Here is a 14557-nt window from a genome sequence, read left to right as displayed (position 1 = left end):
GGGGGTCATTGTATGTACATATGTACGTATATGACATTTTTTGTAAATATTTTTAAGCGAATATATTTCTATTATTCGAATTATTTCTATTCTACACACACTATTCACGTTTACTAGTACATGTCTGTTTTCGTGCATTCTCTACTGTTTTACAACGATGTAACCGGTACTTCGAGACTTTCCCACGTGCCTTCGATCAAGCTACGTCTTTGACGATGGTCTTTGAAGGTGGCCTCTTCGTGAATTCCATCGTCGAACGCGACCTAATTGCTCCGAACTACGTTTCGCGCAATCGAATTTCCGACGATTCCGCCACCCTCGCGTATCGATTTCCTGTTCGCTGGCTAGTGCGATTAATTTCGCTCGAACGGCAACTCACTCGCGATATGATAATTAAAATTTGTTGTCGAATCGCGATACTATATACCGATTTTGGTCGCGATACCAATGAAACAGGCTGATTCAAGGAGAAACGGAGACGGAGAGGTGTTGTGTTGTCGGTACGTACACTACGTGTCGAAAATTTAGTATAATCATAGGTATATACATCACAGGTAGAATTGAAAGAAATTGTTCATTTAAAGTCCATATTTATTTTAGAAAATTCTTTAGCCAAAAATCTATCCAAGTTAAAAAAGCTAATATTGACATATACATACAGGGTGGTTGGTAACTGGTGGTATAAGCGGAAAGGGGGTGATTCTACGCGAAAAAGGAAGTCGAAAATATAGAATAAAAATTTTTCGTTCGAGGCTTTGTTTTCGAGAAAATCGACTTTGAATTTTCGCTCGGTACGCGTGCACTTTATCACGTCTCGTTATAACGGATCTCACTGTAGATCTTTAAAAAAATTAAAAAAAAAAAATTAAAAAAAAATGTTTATTCTATATTTTCGACTTCTTTTTTCGTATAGAATCACCCCCTTTCCGCTTGTACCACCAGTCACCAACCAACCTGTATGTAAGTATATTAATAATAATTTAGTAATAGGTTTGTTTGTGTACAGAAAATTTGTACTGTGAAAACGAAATATAAAATTGGATTAAAAAAATACTTCACGGGAATATAGGGATATGCGCAAGTACTTTTTTTTAACTACCATAAAGCAAGTAGTATATACAAAAATTATTAACTCTTTTAAAATACTTCAAATTCATACTGACCTATCATCCCACATGATTTTTCCATTCCTTTTATGTCTATGTTTCCTTTACGTTGCTAATAGCCCATACAATCATTTAGTACGATTACAAGCAACTGATGAAAAAAGAAAAAAAAACAGAAAAGAACAAACAAAGACGAAATTCCAATAAAGAGCATTCGATTGAGCGAACGTGAAAGAAGTTCAAAGAGTAATTTGATGAACCAACAAATTCGAAAATTAAATCGATTTGAAAGAAGCTAACATAAGTAGTTTAAATAAAACGTTCTAATAAAAACTGAAATAATCTAAAAAAAAAAGAAACGAAAATCGGGGATGGTTCGAGAGCAACGATAATGGTGAAGCGAGAAGGTTGGGATAAACATGAAGGGGTGGAAGGAAACAAAACTACGGAGAGCGAGAGACGGGCTGGAACGAGGGATAAGCGAACGGCTATTCCGTTTCGTTAAGCAATTCCGACGCGTTTCGTCCGATAACGTCCGGCCACGAGGTTCTCTCATAACAAATGAATTTATTCGTGCGCGAGTTTACGCGGCGGGCCTGGTCACGCGGATAATTTACAAGGAAACGGGCCACGCGCGTAGATACCGGAACACATCGACTCTATAGTGTTTCCGCCGCTTTTTAACCGGAGGGTCGCGGCTTTGTTTGGCCGCTTTAAAAGGCACAGCCAAGTCGCAGCGATTTTTCACTTTTAATCTCGGCCAACCCAACTCTCCTCTCTCCGTCTCTCTCTTTTTTTCTGGCCGAGTCCCGTGGCCAGGCTCAACAGCTCGTTCGAAGAGCTCTTTTTCTCCCGCTTCTGTTTTTTGTACACGTCTGCGTTCTCCCTTTTATTTTTTTCGTTTGTTTGTAAAGGGATGATCCTTTATTTGATAAAATTTTTGCACACGTAAAAGGCGAGTGTTTTTTTTCCCCCCGTAAAGATTTGCTTTTTATTTCTCTTGTTTAATATTTCTGACCACGCGTGCAAGTAATGCAAGCATCAGTTGCTCGGTTGCTGCATTTTTAATTTGTTTTCGTTAAGTAGGTTTCGATGGAATATGGAATACGTGGAAGATATTGTACGTTGTAAATAGGAAGCTTAAAGGTCGTCTGGGAGTTTTATTGAGAGATTTAGGAAAGTAAATTCATCCTTTTTTCTTGTGCGATAGTAGTTTTTAAAGTTTATTACGCATGGAATAACATAGAAGAACATTTGTTTTTATTATGCGGAAGATACGAAAGGGGTGAAATATGTAGAAAATATTGAAATTTGTGAAAAAGTCGTAAGAGTTGTTTGAAATCCTGATTGAGCGATTCGCTGGTATAAATTGTTTTATATTTTATGCAATAATAAGTTTTAAACAGCGCAATAACGTATTTCTAATATTGTGAAAATAAATATCCGTACCGTAATTGATTTAATTAACTCCGTGTTAATCCAAAACGAATGTTCGACCTTCTTTAGAGTTCTATTAAATTCCGCAACTAATAATTACAATGGACATTCGAATTATTAATGTTCATTAATATTGCTGATGTGGCTGCTATCTGTCCATTGGGCATTTATTAATTTCAATAATGCCGAGTAATTGTTTTTGCGAATTCCGTGCTTCGAAATCGTGACAACGTTGAACTTCAGTCGCGATATTGCCGCCATTCAATTCCACGCTTATGCAGCGCTTCTATTGAACAATATTACGTATATCGCAATGGAAACTTTTGGAAATTATTTTCAACCTTCATCATCGTGTATACCAAAATAATATTTCATTCAAGTCTTAATTATCTCTTATTCATTTGTTCTGGAAGCAATAATAGACGACGATTAACGTAGATGCATTCATTATGGATTCATTCAATCATTTCATCATTTTGGAAAATTTTCGATCGTGCTACTGTCGATTCTGTTGCAAAGATATTTTGTAGGAAGTCATGGAAGGAAAGAGGCCATGTAAACTCTATTCCAGTCGTCTCTGTCTTTTGATATTCTACGCGCGTTCTTTGCAAACGAGATTCCGACCAAAGCTAGAGGCGAAAACGGGAAAAATTTTCAGCTGGCTCGTGAAACGTCGTAAGAACGGACGTTACACGTACTGCAAACTATCTTAGGATGTTCCGACCGGTACGTGTCACTAGATCCTTTCCGATTTGCATTAATATCGGACGTACTTTTAACACTAGGGATGAAATCGCCCTTCAGATCTACAGAAACAATCACAGTAAACGTTCTTGGCAAATTTTTTAAGCATCTTTGCCTTTTTTCTTTTTAGCTTACTCGGGGAATTAAGAATTTCCATGTTTCCTACTTTTGTAAGTTTGAGAATTATATCAGATTTTTCTGTAAGTTAAATGAAAAAAATCTTCCTTGTTTATTAAGCGTAAGCTTATGACACTATTGCGATGTTTAAAGATATTTTTTTCAGTTGTGTACTTTAGTTCAAGAAATAAGTCTTTGTTTAATAATTTAGTAATGAATAATTTCATATACTTGAACCTAATTAATTAATATGTAAATGCTACAATATATACGATTATTATAATTAACCGATCCCGTCATTTAACATAAATATTCTTTAAATGACGTTGCCACAATACTAAAGAATAGCGTTAATTATAAAATATAGTCAATAATAATTATTATTATAAAATGTGTAATAGGTTGAACAAGACGAAGAATATAATGGAATTAAAATGAAATGCACGGAAGGGTAAAGAGTGGAATTTATTTTAACGTGTAATAAATACAGGCATCTCGCAGTTCATAATTATTATCACTCACGACAATGTTCGTTTCGTTTTGCGAAACAAAAGTGCCTCGGTGGCGTACGAAGAGCATTGTGTGCGCACGGAGGTTTAACCGGGGGAAACGCTTGGCGACCAGCGTCATCCGGTGTTAATACTTCTCTCGGTGAACAGGAAAAACAAGATTGTAAAGTGTGTATTCAGCGTGGTGCACGTGTGCGCCGTTTAAAAGGCGTGCACTTTAGTCAGTAAACAGCGAGTTTTGTTAATCCCGTGTAACAGAAATCTGCAGGTAATACCATGAAATATCGCGCAATCTGCCGTAGAAACCATAAATTGAATATGATGTTTTATTCACGTACGTTTCAATCATTTTAAGTCGATCTCACTTATTTTTCATTGTTTATCTTTCATAATAATTTGATCGTGTCATCGGAGCGATATAACCCTCCGAATCGGGAACACTTTTTACGTTTTATCGTTTAATCTCTCTCCATCGTTTCCTCGCGAAATAAATGGCTAGAATGTCGTTAAAAGATAATTAGCCGCCCATCAAAAGCTTTCTTGTAATTAATAGCTGCAGCGCGGGAAGAGTATAGAAATATACAGTGTGGAATCTTTATTCAACTTGTTTTTGGTAATCATGGTTATGCAGAGATACAATTTCTCAAGTCGATACTCGTCATAAACATCGTCAGAAACCAACTAAAATTTCAAGAAACTTCCCAATCTCTCCAACAATTATCTTTTCACAGTCTTTCAGAAGCCAAATTGACCGACTTCTTCCAATAAAATTTTCAATTTTATTATCCAGATAAGTCAGATGTGTGGCTCTCCTTCCTATAATTTTATTCATAGCAAGAAGATAGCATATGTAAATCCTTTTACATTTACATTTACATTACAGATACATTTCCAACATTCTTGCGTTTTTCTACCTTTCTACTTATAAAGTAGACTACTATTCTTTCAAGTATTGATAACTGAAATACTTTCAGCCTCATATTTAAATTTCCAAATTCTCATCCTTCTCGACTGCTCTAAAAACTCGGTACCCCAAGTTATATCACACTGACGTTACATAGTTGTCTAGGTGGCAGGAAAAAGCGCTAATAGTACATCAAAAGTGGAGTGTAAAAATGAGGAAATCGGGAGGCGTCAGACACTGGGTGGATGTCGCGTCGAGACAGGAAAAAGGCAACATTAAGAGGCGCTGAGCTGGCGACACGGCAATCTCAGGAACTGGCAGGAAAAAATCCGCCCTCCCTGACGCGCGGACCGCCTTCAAAAAAGGAACTGGCTAAAAGGTCGTTAAGGTTAATGTGGCGCAAGAAGACGAGGACAGAGAGTGAATCCTCTGAAGGCGGTGGCTCGCTTCCTGCTTCGTTTCGACGTTTGGCACCCTTTGAGGTGTGACTTGTTCCCAGTGACAACCTCGCGACGTCATCGAGAGATCTCGTTCTTGCGTTATATTCGTCCGATTCGAGTTTCTACACGCAGCAAAGGAATGGTTTAGTAGCTAGGGAATGGACCAGAAGAGAGATATACTAGATGGATTCCAGGCGTCGGGGAGCATTAAGGGTTTAGGAGCTTCGAGTTTCGAGAGGGAATGTCTCTTGACTTGTACGTGGATCTCGTTGGTCGCGGAGATTTCGGGAGACTGGATTTTTCCGAGGAGAAAGTTTCGAGATTTCTTAGATGCATGTTGGGATTTGCTTCTTTCTCTTGCTTTCCTTTTTTCCCTTCTTCCTGATATATGAGGTTGTGTGTTCGGCAGATTGAACGGTATATAGTGTATAAAATATAATTTGATTTATAAAGTGTGGACTGAAAGTGTGATGTTTTGATACAGCAGACGAAGGTCGCCGTGGCCAACACTGTCCATTCAAGCTTTTCTCTATTGTTAATTACTTTCAAGAGGAGATCAGAGAGGGAGAATGCTGTTATAGGTCACGTGTATCAATGTTAGGAAGATTTATAATAAATATTCGGAGCGATGATCAGAATATTCGTGTAATTTTCTTATGTGAGACGAAACTTGGAAAAAAGTTGGTGAAAACATAGATTGAGTATTTGAGAGGAAATAAATTTTATTTCATAGCTTTGATTTATTTCTGTACAAGAAATTATATAAAATACTAAATAACTTTTGGTCGTATCTTGTATAATAATATTCGCACTATAATAGTCAAGTATAAGTTGGTTTTTGGAATGGGGAGAAGGAGATGTAGTAGAATGAAACAGGAGAAAATTCTTCTTTACCATCTCTTTCCCTCATTACAAAAGTATCTGAACTCTCACGGTTATGCAAGAAGAAGGGGAGACTGAAGTAGAGAAGCAAGTGAAAACGGATCGTTTGTAGCCAGACGCGCTACATTACTTCATAACTCGGAACTCTCGCATTCTTTTAACAGTCTTATCTCACATTCTTTTATAAACTGGCAGAAGGAGAAGGATTAAAATATAAAACGAAATAAAACCGTGGAAGTAAGAGTTCGCGTGTGATTAATAATTAAGAATTGAGTAGATATAACTAATACAGTAAACGTGTTAATAAAGAATTTCTATAGCTACAATATGAAAGATTAATAAAAACCAATAAAAAGAAGAGCAAATATATTGACATGGATGTCACATTTGTACAAATATATGAATTATTTTGTGTCCTTTACTGCGTGTATCGGCTATTTCTCGAATCGTTTCGTGTACTTTATTTTATTATTTGTTGACAATTTTTAAGTTTTTAATTACAATATCTTTTTTCAACAATCGATTGTTAATTTTTTATCGAATAAAAATGTAGTCCTTCCTCGTTTTGTGTTACGTTTTTCGTAAAACTTGTAATAGAAGCATTTACTCTGCGGTCGACGTGTATACTCGCCATTGCTTGATTTTACCTGCGCTCCTCGTAAGGGATTTTTGAAACTAAACTTCGCAATTAACAGGCTAAACGTTCCGACAAAATTCATCTTTCACGAGTCAAATCATTCTGTACGGTTAACAGGTCGAACGATAGAAGCTTCGAAACGAAAAATAAAAACGATACAATCGTCTGGACCCGGTTATCGTCAAAGTTCGCGTCACATCTTCTCTTCGTGGCCACCAGCTATTTATTTTCACGGACAAATTTTATTATCAAGCGACGGTTGAAGTTAGCAGAACGGCGGGAGGAATTTTCATTGCATATAAAAAGAGAGAATCGCGGGTTCATAGGGCGACGGGGGGCACGTTTCACGCCTTCAGAGAAATCCTTAAAGCCGTTTAAGCCCTGCGGTGACGCCGGATCTCACGTAGCCACGGTAGAGGCGGAGCCAGGAGTTGCGGCGTTCAACGACGGATGAATGGAGCTTAACTCTGCGGCTGTTACGATTTGTACGCGTATTCGTTCCCGTAGATTCGAATGGTTAATTCACCTATAATCGCCGCGTTTCTCCTGCGTGTCGCATTTTCTTATTACACATCACGTTCGCCGGCTTAAAACGCGAGAATGCAACAACGAAAGGGACAATTATTAAGTTTTATACGTGTTTCTTATTACCTTTCCGCATTATTACTCTTTATTATTTATTTTCTGAGGATATTGGATTGTTTGTATATGATATAGGATACAAGGAACTATATTTAGTGACAAAACAATAACGATTGTTCTTAAAATTCTTCCTTTCTCCCTTATGAAACAGGAAAAGGGAAAGGAGAGGAAGAAAAAGAGCACTTTGTTTGGGAATTATCAGTGGATTTATCATTAAGGCCTTTTCAACATCCTTAGGCATTAGGATAGCGTAGGACACGTTGAAGGTTGTCTATGAGACAAACAAATAAGCACTATAACTAGTGCAGTACGGTCTTCATAGTATTTTACTTCTTTCACTCCCAAAACTTCTTTTAACCCGTTAACATCTGTTTGCAATAAAGAAGTTAGAAAGAACACTCCTTTGGAAAATCATAGAGCGTGACAATTTCGTATTTTATTTAAACTTAGCTCCGCGTTCTAAACATTATAGCGAGCGCTTTGTTTCAGATATTTTACGTATTTATGCATATTATGTACATTTGCACGTTTTGAAATTCTTCATAAGTGCATAAACATGTGCAGTTTACACACAATAACGAGAAGAAAGAAAAGAAATGAAAGCACGGAGAAGCCATTGTTTCGCTGCATATACATTTTAATTTGCCCGGACGTCATTGTCAAGTAAAAGCCTCTTGGTACGAAGATATTACTACGCTAGGAGAGGACGATGGGGTGAATGCGGGATCATCCGATCCATGCCGCCGCCATGATATATCATAAGTTCCATTATCCGGCTCCCGTGTTACATTATCGCGGCACGTTTCGGTTTAAAGGCATCCCTCAGGTGAAATAGCCATTGCCTTTCTTGCCCTCTTCTGTATACGACGTCGTGTAAATTCAATTTAACTGGTTCGAAGGATGAAAGACGTGTCGAGACTCTTCAACGCCCCCTCCTTCCTTTTACTTCTTCTTCGGCTCGACCGATTTAACGGGGTAATTACCTACGTAGCGTCTATTTAGACCAGTAATGGAACTACCACCATGGTGTATTTCTTCGATTGAATTTTATGGTGGATTTTCCGCTGGAAGATGTAGAAGCTCGTTACCGGCTTCACCGGGATTCGCTGTTCAGATTTATTTTGGTTTTCCAAGAGTGTCTTTGAAGAGAGACTAATCACAAATCGAATAGAAATTCGAGTATTTGTATTTTCAATCATATTAATACAATTTTTATACTTTTATATCCTGGCACGATGGCTAAAAGCCTCTTTCGTTGTAATTTCCTGTAGGCGAAAGTAGCTCGTTATTGGCTTCATTGAAATTTGTTGTACGAACTTATATCAATTTTCGAGGAGTATCCTGGAGAGAAGTAATCACGAAAGTATCGTAATATTTGTATTTTTCATCTAATTACACAGTTCCCGTATTTTTATATTTTTATATCTTCGCGCGAAGCATAAACAAATTTTTCTATACGTATAAAATAGAATTCCATCTTCGATAGATTCATAAATAGGATATTACTGTATAGCGCTATAAATTGTGTTTATTATATGATATTTCAAATTCCCTGTTTCTATTTTCTATTCGCTCGAAAAAAGATATATTAGAGAATGCAAAGAAACAAGTAGCAGCAAATTGAATCGATACGTACCGAGTCACCCGTTATGATAACGGCTATGTAGATATTAAATTATATTCAGCATGTTTGCAGCAGCTATGGCGAGGAGGAAGTGACTTTGTATTAGAGGTCTTCCAATATGGGACCATTTTCTGGCCCTCGACCTCTGTCTCGTTCGAACCTCTTTTTTCTCTCCGACATCGACCCTTTCCTACCGAGTGCTCCCGTCATGCTGCGGTGTTACGGTATTATGAGCTTAGAAATATCATAATATCGGCGACGTGTTTTCCGGAATATTGAATTTTGAACAGGAGAGAATCGGACGAGAAGTCGAGCGCTATTCTCCACGAGGAATTTAACACCCGGTTCGTCTTTTTGAAACGCCAATGTGTTCTACGGTATTAAATATTTAAAGGGTACCTTTACTTGCTTTTAAGCTCTGTTCCCAACGAATTCGATCTCTCGAATTGAAAGGGATTTCAAGTGAGAAAAATTGCAGGATCTTTTGCAATTTGTATATTATATGAGACTCTATAGAAGGAATATAAATTTGAAAGCATGAAAAGATATTCTTTTCTGTAAAGACTAATTTTCAGATTAATTAAATGACCGACTCGTTTCAAGAAGTGCGTGTCTGTAAGAAACGATCATTTGAAATAATCTTCAACTAAAACATATCAAAAGATCAATTCTTGTCCCAACTTACCTGCACAAATATACTTTAATTAGCAACAGGATTTATTCAATTCTTTTATTTAATAACTATACGAAAGAAATATTCCAGTAAACTGAGACCCTATTGTTTTTCCATATTCCTAAATTAACCTTTGAATATTCCATAGAAAACTATCGCAAAGCGTACCGTAACTCTACGAAAGGAACTTACATTCCGCTGTCGAGCCATCGAACGGAAAGTTGCTCGATATCGCGGCATTCCACTCCTCTTAAAAAACAAGTAACTCGTACACATCCGGGAACATTCCCCCCGGAGAATCCGTTAAACGAGAGGAGGAATTATCGAGGAATCGTCGAACCGTCGTCTTTCAGCGACTCCATCCGAGCGGGAGCATAATCTCGCCTCGTTTCGTGTCAATATAAGGCGAAACTTCGATGAACCGTCACCCCCCGTGGGAGGGTTGCCACCGCCGTCACTCTGCCGACTTTTTAATTGCGAATCTTCCGCGAAGAGATATCGTAACTATCGTCCAGGGAGAGAGACAGGGTACCGCGATAAAATTCCACGTCCGAGAACCGAATGAAAAAAGACTCCGATTTCTTCGACGATTTTTTTCATTTCTTCTCTCCCCTGTCGAACAACTTGTCCGCGAAAATTCAAGAAGATATTCCGCGTCGAGAGTCGCTCATCAGATACACCCTTCCTGCCCATTTCTTTTTTTACTTTCCTGAAAGACGGCTGCCTTTGAGCAAAACGCGGAGAAAAGTTACAAAAAAGTTGAAAAGCTTTCATCTTTTTTCTATTCTCTTTTTATTTTCCTCGTCTGCATGCCCCAACCAGCAAGCGCGGGCGGAATCGTCCAGATCAACTTTTATATAAAATTCCCTCTCTACCGAGAGGCGCGTGTAAATCAAAGGACGCAATTAATCGGAGGTTGATTGCAATACTTCGCGGACTTTCAATATCCAATTTCGAGCTGGCAAAGGACCGCGATGGTGGACGACCGATGCGAGCTTCCGCCCACTCTTACAGTTCCGTCGCGAGCCGTCGCGGCTATCTCCTTGCCGGACACCGAATCAAGTCCGTTTTACGTTTGTGCGGGTCGTTTCTGGGATCTATCAACTTTCCATCGAGTCAATTTCCACAAGGCGAATCGAAAAATTGTTTTCGTTTTGCTTCTGATTCGTTTGAGGATTTACTTAACGCTCTCTCGTTAGAGTTCTGTTGCTACGGTAAATTGCAGGCTTTTCGTAGATTGGGTGCCTTTGATGTATTAGTGTATGATGGCGAAGAAATAGAATTTATGGTAGGAATAGAATTCTACAATAAGGAAATGGAAACTTAAAATATAAATAAAGAAGTTTGTATTTTTCTATCAACGGGCAAGATACATCTGTATTTTCTGTAATTTTTTTATATTTTTATATGTATTTTTTTAGATATAAAGAATCTTTTCCTTTCATAACACATACCTTTTTTGAAAATTCATTGGTTTAATAATTCTGGTATAATATTAGGAGCTCGTATTCTTTTCATTCTATTGCACACTATGTTGTATTCTGTATCACGTAAAACAAGAAACATATTTGAAAACAAGGGAAGAAAAATTATAAGAGATCGTCCTAGACGTATTTCCTAAAAATTTTGCCAAATTTCTCACATCATTGTACTGTAATAATTCGACCAACTCTTATGTATAAAATCCATTATTCAGAATAATCTTGAGTTAATTATAATCAATTAGCACGCACGAAATAAATTATTCATCATAAAATAACTTTTAATTAACCAACGTGAGTTCATCTATACGTTATAACACGATATAAAATTCCTTATCGTTCACAGAATTCGCATGCAACTAACTAACGTCCGCCTTCGTCTTCGTTCCGTCGAAGAACGTTGCATAGTAGACGAACGATTATACAGGCCAAGTGAAGAGCAGCAAAAACTTGGCAAAAGAAGCGAACGCGGAACGCTAGAGCAAGAAGATAATTCCCGCTGATCGTAGGAAGGATACCCGGTCTTTCCGGATCCATGGAAAAAAAAGGATCGAAGAGATTTCCAACCGGGGAACCGTGGCCAAGGAACCGAGCCTAATGGGGAATGGAGGCTTAATTACAGGCTCTGGCGGATATTAAGGGTATGCACGGCAGCTCAGTATAAACGTTGAAGCTGTCGTGTGCGTCTATCGGCTGAAATTGACTACGATAGGAGCAAACGCGGTGCAACCACAGGAAAGGAGACAGATAGACGGAAAGGGAGAAAATCGAGGAAAATAAGGTGAAACGAGGGGTTTGGGAGTTTGAAGAGGATAACGCAGATAGATTGACAGATAAGTACCAACGGGTAAAAAGCTGAGTGGTGTCTAACGAGTGACGAGCAAAGTGAGAGATAAAGAGGCGCGTGATAACAGAGATGGAAAGAAAGAAGACAAAATGGTGTCTGGTTATTTGCATTGCTTGAAAATCGACGATGTGCACGATGTAGAAACATTAAATGGTCATAATTCAAGCACGTTGACAGCTCTAGAATATACCAATTAAGGTAGCTGCACGGTGGCGGATATTAAGATCGAGCCTGGATACACGCGACACCGATGTTATCGTCTTTCGCCGCCTCCGCGCATCAATGGCTTCGCCGTGTGTGGTTTTACACACGTGCCACTTGTCACGTGGCATACAGGATCGTACGTATGTGTGTAGGTAGACGTACCACATGGACGTACACGAGCAGACGTGGCAAACATTATTGCGATATTGGACACATAGTGGCAGCGGGCTACCAACGCGGTAAGCAAACCTCTTTAGCACAAAGCAAATGGGAACTCTGATTTAACACGACTCAGTAGTTGGGCCGAAACTCTCTGAATATACTGATTGTGGTATCATCGTGGTAGCAATCTACGATTCGTTTGGTGGACATAGTGATTAAAATGTCTTGGATATAGTTCCTCCTTTAGGTGGTTTTTTTAAGGGTGAATGTGTAGTAGTAGTATAAATATACAGTGAATCACGAAAGTATTCGAAGATTTACGATACATTTTTATGAATACATATGCGCGTTATACGAGCCTTTTTGAATTACCATTTTTATTTAGCAAATTATTTAAATACTGTTCGACGCTATTATAATTGAAGAATATACAGAAAGAATACGATAAGAATTTCCTATTTTCTACAGGGAAGCAGTTTTAAAATTGAATATATTGCTAAATTGATAGCATATTTTTTTTTATTTATTAAAATTTACGATCAATTCTCGCATTGAGAATTTTCAGTAATTTTTTCTGGCGTGGCGCAGTGGCTGATTGTTTATAATAAGTTAATACTTATTATAGATAAGTGTAATTTATAAGGAAGCGTTATAAATAAATAAATATTACTTAATATAAATATCTAATTAAATCTAGTGTTTAGGTCTAACGGGTAGTGTCTCTTCAGCCTACGGATCTGGTCCGACGTATCAAGTAATCCAGTAATTACGGGGTTTCGATGTTTGTTGACTCTTTTGCTATATCTGTCGCTATATTTTGCTAGTTCCTCTGTGACCGTGGGTATCTTGAGGTCGCGATGTATTAGTTCGTTGGTGACATACCAGGGTGCATTTATAATGGATCTTAGCGTTTTCGATTGAAAGCGTTGAAGTATTTCAATGTTGAAATTACTTGCTGTTCCTCATAGTTGGATTCCGTAGGTCCAGACAGGTTTTATTACGGTCTTATAGAGGGTCATTTTATTCTGTGTGTTTAGTTTGGATCGTCGGCCAGTGAGCCAATAGAATTTTTTGAGTTTGTCCTTTAGTCGCTTTGTTTTGTCTGTGATGTGGTTTTTCCAGGTTAATCTCCTGTCCAGGGTTATGCCCAGGTATCCGACTGTGTCCTTGCTAGGAATTGTTGTATTGTTGACAGTGACCTGGGGGCAGGTTTGTTTTCGGAGCGTGAAGGTTACATGTGTGCATATTAGCAAAATTATCTTTGGCTTTAGAGCTAGGATATTGTTTACAATATTAAAATATTGTTTGTCTTAATAATTACATCTTTAGCTTTGATAACATTTCTTCAACTTACTATCAATAAAGACTATCTTTGAACCTAATAGACTGTTTCCATTTTAAATTGTTATATTAAAATTCTTCTGTTTCATAGTAAAATGATTACTAAAATTTAGTGATCTTCTATGATGTTGAATTATCACCAAACGATCCTTCACCTTCATTTTACACAGCTAGATACTTTTTACATGTTATTCTCATTATCCAAACAGCGATAATCACCATGTCATCACGTACCCTAAAAGCCTATAATAACCCCTCGAACCATTCACCTCATCTTCAGATAATACCTAAACCTTTTTCCTTCGGCAGTTATCTACCCCCTTTGCGACGATGTTTCACCAATATCGAGCAACGACATCGACAACAATGATATCAAAAGTTATTCAAGCCTGTGATCGATATTTTCGAAGCTTTTAGACCCTCGGCTGACCTAGTTTCTCCGTAATCTAAGGCCGTAACGAAGACATTAGCGTGTTGAAATTCGAGGGTAATGACCAGGATGGTGACATTTATACAAATGAACATTTTTATGAATATAATTTAAAAAATCGTACCTAGATCTAGAGATTTGTTTTACCTACTTACATATCATAACTGGACTGGCCATTCGACATATTTATAAGAAATTTAAATTGTGAAAAATGTACACAATGTAAATAATCGATAAAAATGCATAAAATATCCAGGATAAAGTGTAATAGTAATAAAAAGTACAGTATAATAATAGAAGTATAGTATACGTAGAAAGCATAGTAATAAAATAAAAGTATAGTATGATAAAGTCCCTATAATATTTTTCATAGGTGA

General features: G+C 37.6%; 1 protein-coding gene across 1 annotated transcript in view; it reads left to right on the top strand.

Annotated features, from left to right (window-relative positions):
- Positions 1-12643, top strand: part of LOC100748560 (delta-1-pyrroline-5-carboxylate dehydrogenase, mitochondrial) — a 58937-nt gene extending 46294 nt beyond the window's left edge. The window contains exon 8 of the mRNA XM_033324732.1: positions 11543-12643. The gene's annotated coding sequence lies outside the window, so the exon portion shown is untranslated. The remainder of the gene's footprint in view (positions 1-11542) is intronic.
- Positions 12644-14557: the final 1914 nt, after the last annotated feature.

This window comes from Bombus impatiens, unplaced genomic scaffold, assembly GCF_000188095.3.
Source record: "Bombus impatiens unplaced genomic scaffold, BIMP_2.2 scf_0060, whole genome shotgun sequence".
Lineage (NCBI taxonomy): Eukaryota > Metazoa > Arthropoda > Insecta > Hymenoptera > Apidae > Bombus > Bombus impatiens.
This window is presented reverse-complemented; position numbering and strand designations above follow the sequence as displayed.